Raw genomic sequence first — 12,995 nt, 5'->3', positions numbered from 1 at the left:
CATTCAAACCGATGTCTTCCCAGAACCCTCGAGGTAGTTATACTCCACCACTGAAGACAGAGAATGTAGAGCAAAGCCACAATTCCCAGAAATATACGTTAAACTAAAGAAGGAACATTTAAAATGAGAGAGTAAGAAAAATAGCTTTATGATTCACCCAAACAACTAGAGGGAAAGTGTAAAAAGAAAATTCTATAGACTTTGCATTATTGTCATTTACATTTGTTTAGGTTCTGATCATCCATCTTTAATCTCTGAATGTGGCAGGGCTACCTCTTACATGTAGTGTCTTAAATCTGTATCAGATTTTGCTTAATACTTTTAATATGGTCGTTGGTTTCTGACTTAAACCTAAGCAGTCACTTTATTTCTTGAAACACTAAAATTTGGCTGATAATTTCTGCTACAACACTTATAAGTTATTTATTTGTAATATGACCAAAAAAATTAGAAATGTTATCCAAGGACTTGTTTGTGCTCAGAAACCCCATTTCATCCTTTCATCCCATCAGCCACACTTAAGTGACTTCATGACACAAAAGACAACATTTACCTGGAACTTTCTACCATCCTTCTATTTCCATCAGGAATTGAAAAAGTCACTTGCAATGAAGAATATGTAGAAATCTAAGCAATTTGAGATTTCTTACATTTTTAATGTTTGAACTGACACTTCTGTATATAAATAAAATCTCAGATATCCTGATTGAAAAGGATATTGTAGGACTTGGAGTCAGATATTTCATCACCCTAGAGAACAGCAGGTTGCAAAAGTGGCCTGTCTCAGTGTTCGTGATTATGAGGAGGTCACGAGCTGCTTTTGGGTCCCCCTGCCGTCAAATAACCACAAAGCTATTTTCAGGCACTCATTTAAATTTGAAAAAACTGGAGCATTTTAATTGTTCTCAAAAGGTTCCTCTTTTGACCAGAAAGAAAATCCAAGGCCTCCACTGGAGACCCAGGCAGGACCATGCATCCCAGAGGGCTCCCACTGCGGGGAAGAGTCAGAGCAGGAGAAAGTGGAGTCTGCCCAGAAGAGAACCGAGCAGGGCAAGATTGTCAATCACCCAGAACACTAGAGACTTGACCAGTGTGATGGGGTTCCGGGACAAGGACAAAGGCCAGGCAGCTTAAAACTACAGGGAGAGCCCAAGTCCAAAAAGAAAGACCAGAGCAGGAAAACGGGTGAGCACCATGGACAGCTCTAACTGAGCCTTGCTCCCGGGCAGGCAGCACCATCTTGTCCAGCGCAGGCCTTCTCCAGCAAAGGCACTGAGCTCCTCTCTGTGGCTCTCAGGAACAAGTGCTGGCCCACAACGGAAGCCCTTCTCCTCCACCACACGTCCTCAGGTGCCACGATCCAGGCCTGAATGTGAGGCCAGAGGATCCTCTTTGCCCCTGGTCAGCACCAGTCCTCTCCAGGGCTCAGTTGCTGGCTAGGCCCACGCAGTTGCAGAAGGTACAGAAAGCTGAAGAAATCACAATACGAAGAGCAGATAAAAGAAAGTCAAAAGGAAAAACATCAAGTTATTTTTCCTACTGTAAAATAAGCTCTCTAAGGAGAATGGCTTCTTTCTTCTCCCTCCTTACAATCTAAGCCCTTTTAAATATCATGCTTTTGTGAACAGCAGCATCAGGCGTGAGATCTCTAGGAGAAACAAGAACATCAGGAAATCCACAGGTCTACCTTCAGGTGTTAGATCCTATTAATATTCCCCACCCGAATCTGCTGAAATCCCGAATCCAGATTGCTTCATCTCACCTAGCACAAGAGCCAACCAGGACATTTATGACCCTGTGACACTGGACAGTCTTTTAAGCCTGGTGATCCTGCCCTAAGCCCTCCATTCTACATGCTGCAGTTAGTTTTCATCTCTCTCAGAGATCACACCACCACAGAGTCTGCAATGCCCACTCCATCAGCCTCCTACCCACCCTTCCCTGGTTGACTCCTACCCTACTTAGGAGCCACTTTCCCAGGAAGGTTGTCTTGGTAGGTGCACCAGTTAGGTGCTCTGTATTTAAACACACAGGGTCACATTTATTTATGTATAGTACATAATGGCTATTTCATTGATAATCTCCCCAGTCAAAGTAAGAATTATACCTTGTTCTCTGTCCTCTTCCAAGCCCCTTTCATTTTACTAGGCCAACAGGTGTTCATCTTTATTGAAGGAATCAATCCGTCAGGCCACCAAGTGTAGCTTTCTCTTCTAACACAATAATGCTATTATTTTGTCAATGTTCCACAGGCATAAAACACCACTGTATCTGGCCTATAATTAGAGGCAAAATGGAGAATGTGGGGGTGTTCCTGTAGTAGATAAAGCCCATCCGTTGCTATGGTAGCTGGATGCCATCATAAGCAGAATTCCTCCAACCACAGCACATTCTATTACTGAGAAAATTCCTACCCAATGCCATGTCTTTATAGCACCTTGCCTGCTCTAACTGATCTCACAATGGTCTGCAGAGCTATTGTATACCTTGAGCTTTCCAAAAAAGCTCTTGGAAAACTCCCAGTATACAACAGATCTGCCACAACACATTGACTTTGAAAAGATGATGTTTTGTGTACCAAAGGGGCTTTATTTATTTAAAATTACTTCTTTCATTTTAGAGTCATTGTAACACAGATTGTTGCCCTCAACAGCAGGGTATTTTTTACTTGAAGCACATTGTTAAAATGTTTTTACACAAGATCTTCCATGATTTATTGCATTATCTCCTTCGTCTAAGGATTCAGCTCAATGTTTAACCCAATTTAAAGCATAGGTAGAACTTTTCAAGAAAATCCCCACATAATTTTTTGTTTGCCTCTCTAGCCTTGGAGCCATCTTCAAGGTTATTAAAGAAAACCAAATGGCAAGATGGAGATTGCTGACCTTCAGAGGGTAGTATCCTCCATTTTCACTGAGGATGCCTAAGGTTGCAGGAGTGGACAGCTCAGTTTAGAATCATCATTACCATGAACACAAGTCCAAAATGAAGTCAACTGGAGTGAACAGGAATCGGAGATGGCAAAATCTGACCTTGGTACAGAAGTCATACCAGTGTGAATCAAATGGCTGTTTCCTTCTCTGTTTTAGAATGAATGTGCTGTCTATAAATGAACTCTTACTTATAAAATAATCAGCTTTTGTGAGGTATCTGTAATATTTAAGTTCTCATTAATCAATAGCACATGGTCTCGTCTGACTCTACCTGTACTTTGGTACTTTGGAGATAGAGGTGAGAAGTCACAGGGTCCGGGACATGGACAAAGGCAAGACAGCTTATAACTACAGGAAGAGCCCGTCCCCCAAAAAAGAGCAGAGCAGGCTGTCAATGGGCACGTACACTGTCACAGAGAGACGATTAAAAGAAAAGAAAAAAATTTATCTAATCAAGTTTTGCATCACACAGGAATCTTAAGAAAGGAAGACCCAAAGCTCCCGGGAAAGCTTATGCTTACACTTAGGCAAGATGAAGAGTAAACAGTAGGAGTGTGATTGTTAAAGAGAGTCTGACCTAAATAAATAATAAAAAAAACAAAAGAGAGAGAGAGAGAGAATCTGGGCTAATGACACTGTGTGGGAGGCAGCAAGGGCCACCTGTGCAGGTTCCTCTGGGCTTCTAGGAGTGGGGCAGGACACTGTCACAAGAGGGTCTATGACATCCCTAGGGGGAACGAGATTATAGGATTTCTTTGTGGACAACCTTGCACAGAGGGGTGAGGGTAAGATCACAGTGGTCCCTTGCTTCTACAGTTCTCTCAATTTCTCAAAATATGCCAAGCCTCCGTATTTGGGAGTATCGTGTTCTACGCCCTGACACACACGATCATAATGAATAATACTTTGAGACCCTAAAGCTCCCATGCACCCTGCTTAGCAGTTCTCAGCACACTAGCACACTCAGCACGTCCACACTGACAGCCCTCAACTGCGCTGCCAACTCCCCGTCTTGCTTTCTGTCCAGTCCCTGCCTTCCCCAAGGCCAGAGTGCTCTCTTCCAAATGCACATGCAGCTGTGCCGCTACAAGCCTTGACACAGCGGAAAGGCAGACCTGAGCAGGCCTGGTGCCCTCCACACGTGGCCCTCACTTCCTGCTCCAGCAGTGCCTCCTACGCCCTCAGGCCGGCTCTCTCCTCCCTGAGGGGCACAGACGCCTGCTGCTCCAAGGCTGCCACTCAGGCTCTGCTCCCTGGGCTCTTTGTCCAGGCCCCTGTCTGTCCCACGCCCACTCATCCTCACTCCCAACTTGAATCACTGCCTCATCTGAGAGCCATGTCCCGCCCTGAGGCACCACAGTAGCCCCACCACAGGAGTTGGCAAAAGCATGCACCTTCCTGGGGCGTTTGTCACGATTTCAGTTTCACTCCCGCTGTGTGACTGGTCGTCCTTCTGCCCGCTCAACCATAAGCCCCCAGGGCTTCAGGGCTATATCTGTGGTCTATGCACTGAACGCCCAACACCTGGTACACAGTAGGTGCTCGGAAACATTTCTTAAATAAAAGAAGGAAGAGAAACAGGAAAGAAGGAAGCAAGGGAGATAGGAAAGAAGGGATGGAGGGAGGAAAGAGAGAAGGAAGCCACATGGACTAGGAGAAAGAACCCACGTGTGCCAGTGCGTCACTCAGTGACGCTGAGACTCAGGGTGTACTTGATGAGCACTGGAGGGGGGTTGGCATTCCACGTTAACAGGCAGCTCGAGGGATGGCCCTTGCCAAGGTCAGTTGATCCCTCCAGATCAAGGGTCTCCTCATGGTGAGTCAGTCCCAGCGAAGCCAGAATTAGGCTGTCGGTATAGACAGGTAAACCGAGTCAGGTCGGATCAAGGAGGCCAATTTGAGTGAGTCCAGGAAGTTGGAGACTGCCCCCTGAGGGACTGAAATGCCTTCAGAGCCCTTCTTCCACCCCGTCAAGATAACCCGCGGGGCTCCAACCTGTGGCTAAGGTAACCTGTCCCAGAATGTCCCTCCCTACAGGGAGTTATAAAGTTGTTAGTGCCCAGGGCTGCTCCATCTGGCCCTTCCCCTTCCATCTGCTTCTCACCCTTTGGCCACCCACTGAGCATCTCCTGGGCCTAGTCACATGCACAGGGAGGAGAGAGGTGAGGGGAAGAGAGCAGGAGGACAAAGGAAGCCTGGGATATAAAAAGGCAGAACCCCTCACTTCTGGGGACACCAGTATCCAGCTATGGCCCCCTTCTTCGTCCCAGGGGAAGTCTGTGTTACCCCTTTTAAAGTGAACCCTGCTTTATACACTTGCCTCGGCGTGCTTCTCTCGTGTCAACATGTGGGGAGCAGGACTCGGCACTGATTACCGGTGGTATCACCCATCTCCAGCCACAGCCTCCACCTGGGCTCTCCCAGGTCTTCCTCCACCCTAGGCTGACGTTTGTGCACTCAGTTGACCAACAGTCCCATCAGTATCACTGACCTCTTGGCTCTGATATCTCGCCACCTCAGGCAACCTCAGAGATGACGCTGTGGTTTAGTGGTTTCCGTGGTGGAATCAGTGTCCTCGTCAATAAACCACAGCCAACAAGAGTACACACTATATTAAATGGTAAGATATCAAGTTACTGTGATAAAAACAAGTTAATGCACACAAGTGTCTCAGAGCAGCGCTCGGCATGGAGCCAGCACCCAATGAACGTCAGCTGCTCCCTTGTCACACGGCCTGCAGAGGGTCTGTTCCTCTGAAAGTCCCTGCCTAATGGTGGGAAGTCTGAACTCCCTTCTGCACTCAGGCAGAACGCTGACTGACACATACACTCTGTTAATTGAGACCCTCCTGTGCCAGGGCTTCACCGCTGTCCCTGGCACCATGCAGGATAAAGCGCATGTCTCCCAAGGTGCTAGCTGGGCTGCTTTAGCTCTTTCTGAACCTCTTCATGGAGGGATACAGCACCTGCTTTGTTTGGGGGGAGGCCCTGGTGTGTATGTGGGGCTGGGCAAATGTTTTCCTTAACCTGCACAATACCCTCCGTCTGCATCAGTGACATGCACTTCCTGAGGTCAAGGGTCAACTCACATCATTTCCCCCCAGCACTCCAGGTGCTTAGTGCGGGGTCAGTCCCTGAGCGCACCGCAAGTTCACCAGGAGCAGGGGTGGCACCTGTCCCACCGCACAGCTCTCTTCATCCCACTGCATTTGAGGTGTCTGCTCTTGTTACACCGGCCATGGCTTTTCCTCCCATAGGCTGACCCCCTGAGCCCACAGACCTGACCAACTCTGGACTGCACTAGAACATTCCATCCTCAGCATGTGCCCGGCCTCCCTGGCTCCTTGTCCTGCAGCGCTCCTACCTCCACACTGTGTCCTGCGCTCTCCCTTCTGGCCTCCAGCTGAAGAGGTGGAGATGGAATTGGAATCACTTCCTGCAAAGACGTTTATTTTCTGCCTCTAACTGTGAATTCAGGTGTAGACACAATGCTTAGGGGAAAAGGAAGAAAGAAATGGACTTTATTTTCAAGTCACTGAAAGTAAATTTATCAACTAAAATTTTCAAATACAGTCACAAAAGTTCTCCTATCATCAGGGGAAATTATGGATTTAAATAGTTTCAAGGAGACAGCAAAAGTAGGCAGCTTTACTCTGAGGCAATGCACCTCCCAAATATAGATGAAATAAGACAGGTAGGCTAAGTATATGGCACTTAAACCTCAATAAGTGCTCATTATTTACTGGTGCTTAGTAAATACCATATAAATCAATAAATAAAACAAATGTACAATCAAACGTTACACAGTGTTTAAGCAATACAGGGGATGTGTATGTTGGGGGGGGTGTTCATTGTTTATAAAAGAGGGGAAATGTTCTTTAAAAATGTTTATATATTTCAGGTTAGAAAATACATGTTTGCCCATGTAAAATTTAAACATATTTCACTTTTTTTATTGGATGTTCAAAACATTACAAAGCTCTTGACATATCATCTTTCATACATTTGATTCAAGTGGGTTATGAACTCCCATTTTTACCCCAAATACAAGTTGCAGAATCACATCGGTTACACATCCACATTTTTACATAATGCCCTATTAGTGACTGTTAAACATATTTCAGAAGGATCTGCAGCAACTCACGTTTAAAAATTCAATTCAAGCCACCTGATAAAGAAGGCGGGATCAGCACCTTCCTAAACACAGACAATAATGCAAAGGTCAGTGAAAGAGACAGGAGCACTCCGTGAAGTGACGGTGACCTGAGCTGTGTGTAGCAAAGGCTCCTCACACACAGGATGGAAATCACAGCCCTAGACGACATGCATCAGATCTCACAAGGCCAGGCTTTTGGTGACCTGAGATAGGGACACGCACTCACACAGGGGGTCACTTGAGATTTATTTGGGAAGCAGTCTATAACAGTGAACAGCAGCCAAAGAGGAATTAAAAAAAAAAAAAACACGAGTGTCATCACAGACAAGAGCAATACAGAGCAAGCCAAGGCCTCAAAGTGGGTGAGGGCGGTAGAAATGGAACCACATGTCAGACTCAAAAGGTCAGGTCAGGGCGCTGGAACCAGTCTTTATCAAAAATGGTCTCCAGAACCATTTATTCTTACACAATTACCATATGTGTGCTGCATATGAAATTATTTATGCACATGGATCATGTGCATGTGTACATTACGTCTGTGTAGTTAATGAGATATGCAATACCACTGGGGGAAACGAGAAACTAATAGTTAAAAATCACAGGATAGACTAAAATGCTCATGAAATAGCGATACTCCACAGAGCAAGAGGGTCGATCCCACCAGGTGGGAAGGTCTGTTACTAGGAAGTCTGCAAGTAGCTTCACATTCGCTTGCTTGCGTCATAGTCAGGCAGAGTTGGTGGGTGAGTCATTAAAGTGGAAAAGGAGGCAATTTAAATCATTTGCCTAACATTTTACCTAGTATTTACAAATTTTCTTCTTCGAGGAGTTACTGGCCTAAAATATAATCATACTCCTTAGCTAAAGTCTTACTTGTCATCCACTTACCCATCAGTTTCCAGGTGACTTCTGATTACATTAGGTTGACTTTGGCAGTTGAAATAGTCTCTTAAATTGTCAGAATTCCTGAGAAGCAAGACTTACAGTTCATTTCTGAGGAATAAAAGGCTTGTGTCTTAAATATAGGCTATGAAAACAGGAGAGAAGAGCTCCTACTTAGGTTCTGGGTTAATCAGGTAAACACTAAGCAAGGACCTTGATTAGTGCCTCCTGAGAACTTTCTGCTGTGGAGGCTTCTGGAGGCCATACCATGCAACGAGGAGAATAAATATTAATACCTTAACAATTACTATGTTACAAGATTGAAAAACTGTAGGTCCAAATCTCCATTCATACCTGGATTGTGGAACTATTGTGAATTCTGTTCTTTTTAATAATTGAAAAGAACATATAGGAAAGAGATTTCCAGAATATTGGCATGAAGAGGACTGTGTAGCTTCCTTCCTGTGGAACAACTGTAATTGGTGAAATTTATCTTTAAAAGAACATTTTAAATCTCTGGAAATTTCTCCTCAGGGCATAGAGCAAATAGAAAAGCATTTATTCAAGAGAATCTACTTCTTAATCTCAACAAGATCAGCCAGTCTGCATGCGAGCCAAGAACCAGCTTGGCAAAACGGGACTCTACTCCTAGAGGCACTGGAGAGACAAAGGGCAACCTCTACCCCAGCTCCCAGTGGAGGGCATCACCTCGCACAGGGTCCCATGATATCTGAAGCAAAACCTGGAAAACAGGAAGGGAAGACAGCAGATTCAACAATAGCAATGGAGATTGCAGTATCCCCCTTGCAAAAATGGAGGGATAGCCTGGCAGAAGCTTTGAGAGTAACCTGAAGACTGGAACAATACCATGGATCCACTAGGACTGACAGTTGGACCTGCCACCCAAACAACAGAGTGCTCCTTCCTTTTAATAATTGAAAAGAACATATAGGAAAGAGATTTCCAGAATATTGACACGAAGAGGACTGTATAGCTGGAGAACGTTTCCCAAGGAAACCATATAGCAGCCATGACACTAATCACCAAAAGGCTTAAAGGATGAAAATCACAGAAACTATGTTCTCTGAGCAGGGCACAGTGGCACACACCTGTAATCCCAGCGGCTTGGGAGGCTGAGGCAGGAGGATTGTGAGTTCAAAGCCAGCCTCAGCAATGGCGAGGCACTGAGCAACTCAGTGAGACTCTGTCTCTAAATAAAATAGAAAATAAGGCTGGGGATGTGGCTAAGTGATTGAGTGCCCCTGAGTTCAATCTCCAGTACCAAAAATAATAATAATAATAAAAAGCAAATTATGTTCTCTGACCATACTGGAATGAAGTTAGAAATGTAGGAAATACACCAACATATAAAAATAAAATAAACACATTTTTTGGAGTGATGAAAAAGTTCCAAAACTGATTGTGGTAATTTTTGCACAGCTCTGAATATGCTAAAAATCATCAACTTACATACTTTAAACATATGTAGCATGTGAATTTTATCTAAATAAAGTTGTTTTTAAAATAGAACATACAAACACATGCACACACAACTACAGCAGTATAAGCAACTATGTGAAAGGCAAAACTTATAAAATAAAAAAATGGGAAATTTTATTTTCTTCAAAAAATTTCTTTGTAAGCCCTTTTGTGTATTCAGAAGGATTCTATTATATAACATCACATGACATTCCACAAGTTTCCTCTACCTAATGTGCCCTGAATGTTTGTTAAGATTGAGGCAATCTTAAATGAGATTCATTCTCATCTGAGTTCATTTTATTCATCCTTTTCAATGACCTTATCCACCGGCAGGGTAACTGGAGAGCCCTGGATACATCTGGGGTCTAGGTGAGGTGTCCCAATAACGTCAAGGAATGTAGAAAGTGCTTCTAAGTTGCACAAGGCAAGACATTCTCTACATCTGAGAAACTTATTAATCTGTAAGCCTGTTACTCTTTAGCTATGGTAGTAACTGCAGAGCAAATTAAAGTATCGTCTTTGCATTTTCTCCTATCAGTGTTTTTAAGATTATCATAAAATTTAAGCAGAAATCTATTCACAAATAAAATCTAAACAGCCATGTTTAAATCTCTCCCAGAAAAAGGCTCACTAAGTACCCAGCTGTTTCCATTGAAATTCCTCTAAATGTCAGTCACATACCGCCATGATGACGCAGCAGCTGCCACTTATTGAATGTGTGCTGACCCGGCACTGGGCTCAGCACTTTCCCCACATTATCTCATTTAACCCTCAAGGCAACTTGACAAACATGTATTAACAGGATCCCTACTCGCCAGTTGAAGACACTGAAAGCAATTTATCCATGGCCAACACTTTGTCCCAGATCAAAAGTGGGCTTTCCTGCAGGGCAACAGCTGTACCTGTTATTAAAACACGGAAGTAGCTGCTGACGGGTAGGGCAATGGATGCCTCTCAGCCCTCCCCAGTGCTGTGTCCCCCCAATCCTCCTTCCCACCTCCCTGGCTACCTGGCACTTTCCCAAAACCCAGGGCTCATGACTTGGACCCCGCCCCACCTCTGCTTTCTGGTTGTGTCCATGTCCCTGCATTACTGGTTGTCAAATGTTTTAATGTCACCCCCACCTGTGGGCCTCCAAAGTCCACATACCTGTATACACTGTCCCTACAGACCTCCAAAGGACACAGAAGAGTGGAAGATGGAGGCAAGCGAGACGGCAGCGCAGGCCTGACCTCCGGGCCCGGTCTTCCTCATAGGTCCCCCATGATGATGGTTCTGTAGCAGGACCCCAGGCCTCACTCTCGCCCAGCTCAAAGTCAGTGTGACCTAGTGCAGACGCTCCCTTCTCTCCTGCAATAGTGGAGCCTACACGAGCCAACAGAAGCCTGGAGAAGACTTTGGAATCAAGACATCAGAAAAACCACTCTCAAGAAGGTGACTCCTCTCCAAAATTGCCATGGTCACCAGGTACTTAGAGAGCTCTTCTCTTACGATTAAGCAATGGAGACCTTTCTCCTTTCCTTCCAGGGATCAGGTGAAATAGGTTAACTTCACCTTCACTGTAAGACTGAAAGATGAGGGCCAGGCAGGGTGAGCAGCATTCCTGAGTCACTCTGGAGCTAAAGAACCTGATCCCAAGTTGGCTAACCCTGCTGTCCTTCTGATTTGGCTGACATCAAGAAAGGAAAGTCATACATACCTCAAATACTCAGGTCCGAGAAATGTTTGGCATTGAAGTAAACAATTGAGGGAAAAAAAATAGAATTCTTTTGTTAATTGAGCTGCAAATTGTCTCTCTTGCTTTCTTTGTTTTCTTCTAGATAATACATTTAGTATCATAAATGGATAAGAAAAATGTACAGTAAGAACAGTAGAGAATCAAGGTTAAAATGAGCAAACACGGATGCCTAGGAAGTCTCCCACAAACACTCAAGCCCAGAAGGTTTCATGGTCATTAAAAGTAAGTCACTGAGTAGCTCAATGTGACCCTCTGGCAACCCTGTGCACTGGACCCGGCACACAGGTATTTCCAGGGAAGTGCAGAGGATCCTAAGGCTGGAGAGGAGATGGTTTGCTCAGGAACATCTACCTGCTACACTGGTGGGGCAGGACAGGGGGATTCCCCGGGAGGACACTGGAAGGGAACTGGAAGGTTAAAGCCAGGGCCATCCTGTCCAATCAGCTGCCACCTGCACCCCACAGGGGTCTCCACTGGGAAAGACCCACCTTTCCAGACCCCTCTGTCTGTGGTTCTTTCCATCACACCCCAGGGGCCTCCAGGATCCTCCCCTCCTCCTAGGAGTTTGCATTCCACATGCCCGAGAGGGGGCACTTTGGACTCCACCCAGCCCGCCAAGACCCGGCGTTTGACTGTCCAGCTATGGGCAGTGTGCATGGTTCCACTTTCACTGCACCCTAGTCCATGGCCAGAACTCCCGCTCGCCTCCCACAGTACAGGGGTCTCCACCAGGGAAACCAGAGCCCCTCTGTGCAGGTGCCCCACCACCCTGGCTTCTTCGGGAAGCATCGCCTCCAGGGTGGTGTGAAATGCGCGTGTTGCAGGGTCCGGACCACAAAGGCTGTGTCACCTGTTGATTTTACTGAGCAGAGGTGCCAAGGTAGACCAGGTGTCAATCTTTGTCTCTGATCTCCCAAAAGCATTTGAAGGCTAATTTAAACATCAAGAGTAGATAAGGTGCACAGAATGCTTTCCAACTTCTGTCGACCACTATGATTTTTTTTTAATTAAATCAGATGTTGCACCTGAATTCACAGCTAGGATTAACTGGCCTCCCCTTCTCAAATTCTTTAAATCTCTTAGAAAACTCTAAGCTGTTTAAACCTTTAAATCAAAACAGTGCTGACTTTTAAATACCTAAAGCTAGAAAAAGCTCTGAAGAATTTAGTAAAACCTCTGGCAGCACATAGCTTAGGCTTAGTTCTCATCAAATCCTCCAAGTTTTTCACTAAATTATCAACTTGTTCTTTTTCCAGAGACTTTGTAATGCATTTCCTGGATAAAAACTAAACCTTAAGTTCAGGTTTATTGGAGACTGTATACAAATTTTAAACAAATGAACACAAACACATAGAACAGCCTTTAATCATGTTCAAATTCTTAGGTTGTGTTCTTAATGATAAATTTCTACCATGATTCTACTGCATTTATATACACACTTAATATTTTTAAACATGTAATTGGGCACAGACTCAAGTGTGAGCAATAAATATCACATTAGCTTTTGTTTCAGTCATCCTGGTCAAAATAAGATTATGAAATAATTACCAAGACATTAATGTTTCTTTTTCAAATGATCTCTTTGGGATAACTAATAATTTAATGTTATATTTTAATCTTCTTTTATTCTCAGCCATTTGGACGAAAATATTTCTTTCATAACATAGAAATCATTCCATTGTTCTGTTCTCAAAACCATTACACACCTTTTCTGTTTCTGAATGCTTAAAACAGTGCCTGGCTTGGAATAGGTGTTTAATATATAAAGTAAACAAGGTTAAAGGATTGGTCTTTTTTTGGATCAA

General features: G+C 44.5%; 1 long non-coding RNA gene across 12 annotated transcripts; it reads right to left on the bottom strand.

Moving 5' to 3' along the window:
- Positions 1 to 869: 869 nt before the first annotated feature.
- LOC120885315 (uncharacterized) lies at positions 870 to 12,110 on the bottom strand. Of its 12 annotated transcripts, none has more exons than XR_013429482.1 (5): positions 9,080 to 11,135; positions 7,977 to 8,054; positions 6,297 to 6,423; positions 2,108 to 5,541; positions 870 to 1,469 (listed from the first exon to the last, which is right to left on the bottom strand). It is a non-coding gene; the product is annotated as an uncharacterized LOC120885315 (long non-coding RNA). The 12 variants fall into 12 exon arrangements; XR_013429483.1 differs by having other exon boundaries at positions 10,602 to 11,135; XR_013429478.1 differs by adding an exon at positions 11,152 to 12,110 and having other exon boundaries at positions 6,297 to 10,847.
- Between the last annotated feature and the right edge of the window lie 885 nt (positions 12,111 to 12,995).

This window comes from Ictidomys tridecemlineatus, chromosome 13, assembly GCF_052094955.1.
Source record: "Ictidomys tridecemlineatus isolate mIctTri1 chromosome 13, mIctTri1.hap1, whole genome shotgun sequence".
Taxonomy (NCBI): domain Eukaryota; kingdom Metazoa; phylum Chordata; class Mammalia; order Rodentia; family Sciuridae; genus Ictidomys; species Ictidomys tridecemlineatus.
This window is presented reverse-complemented; position numbering and strand designations above follow the sequence as displayed.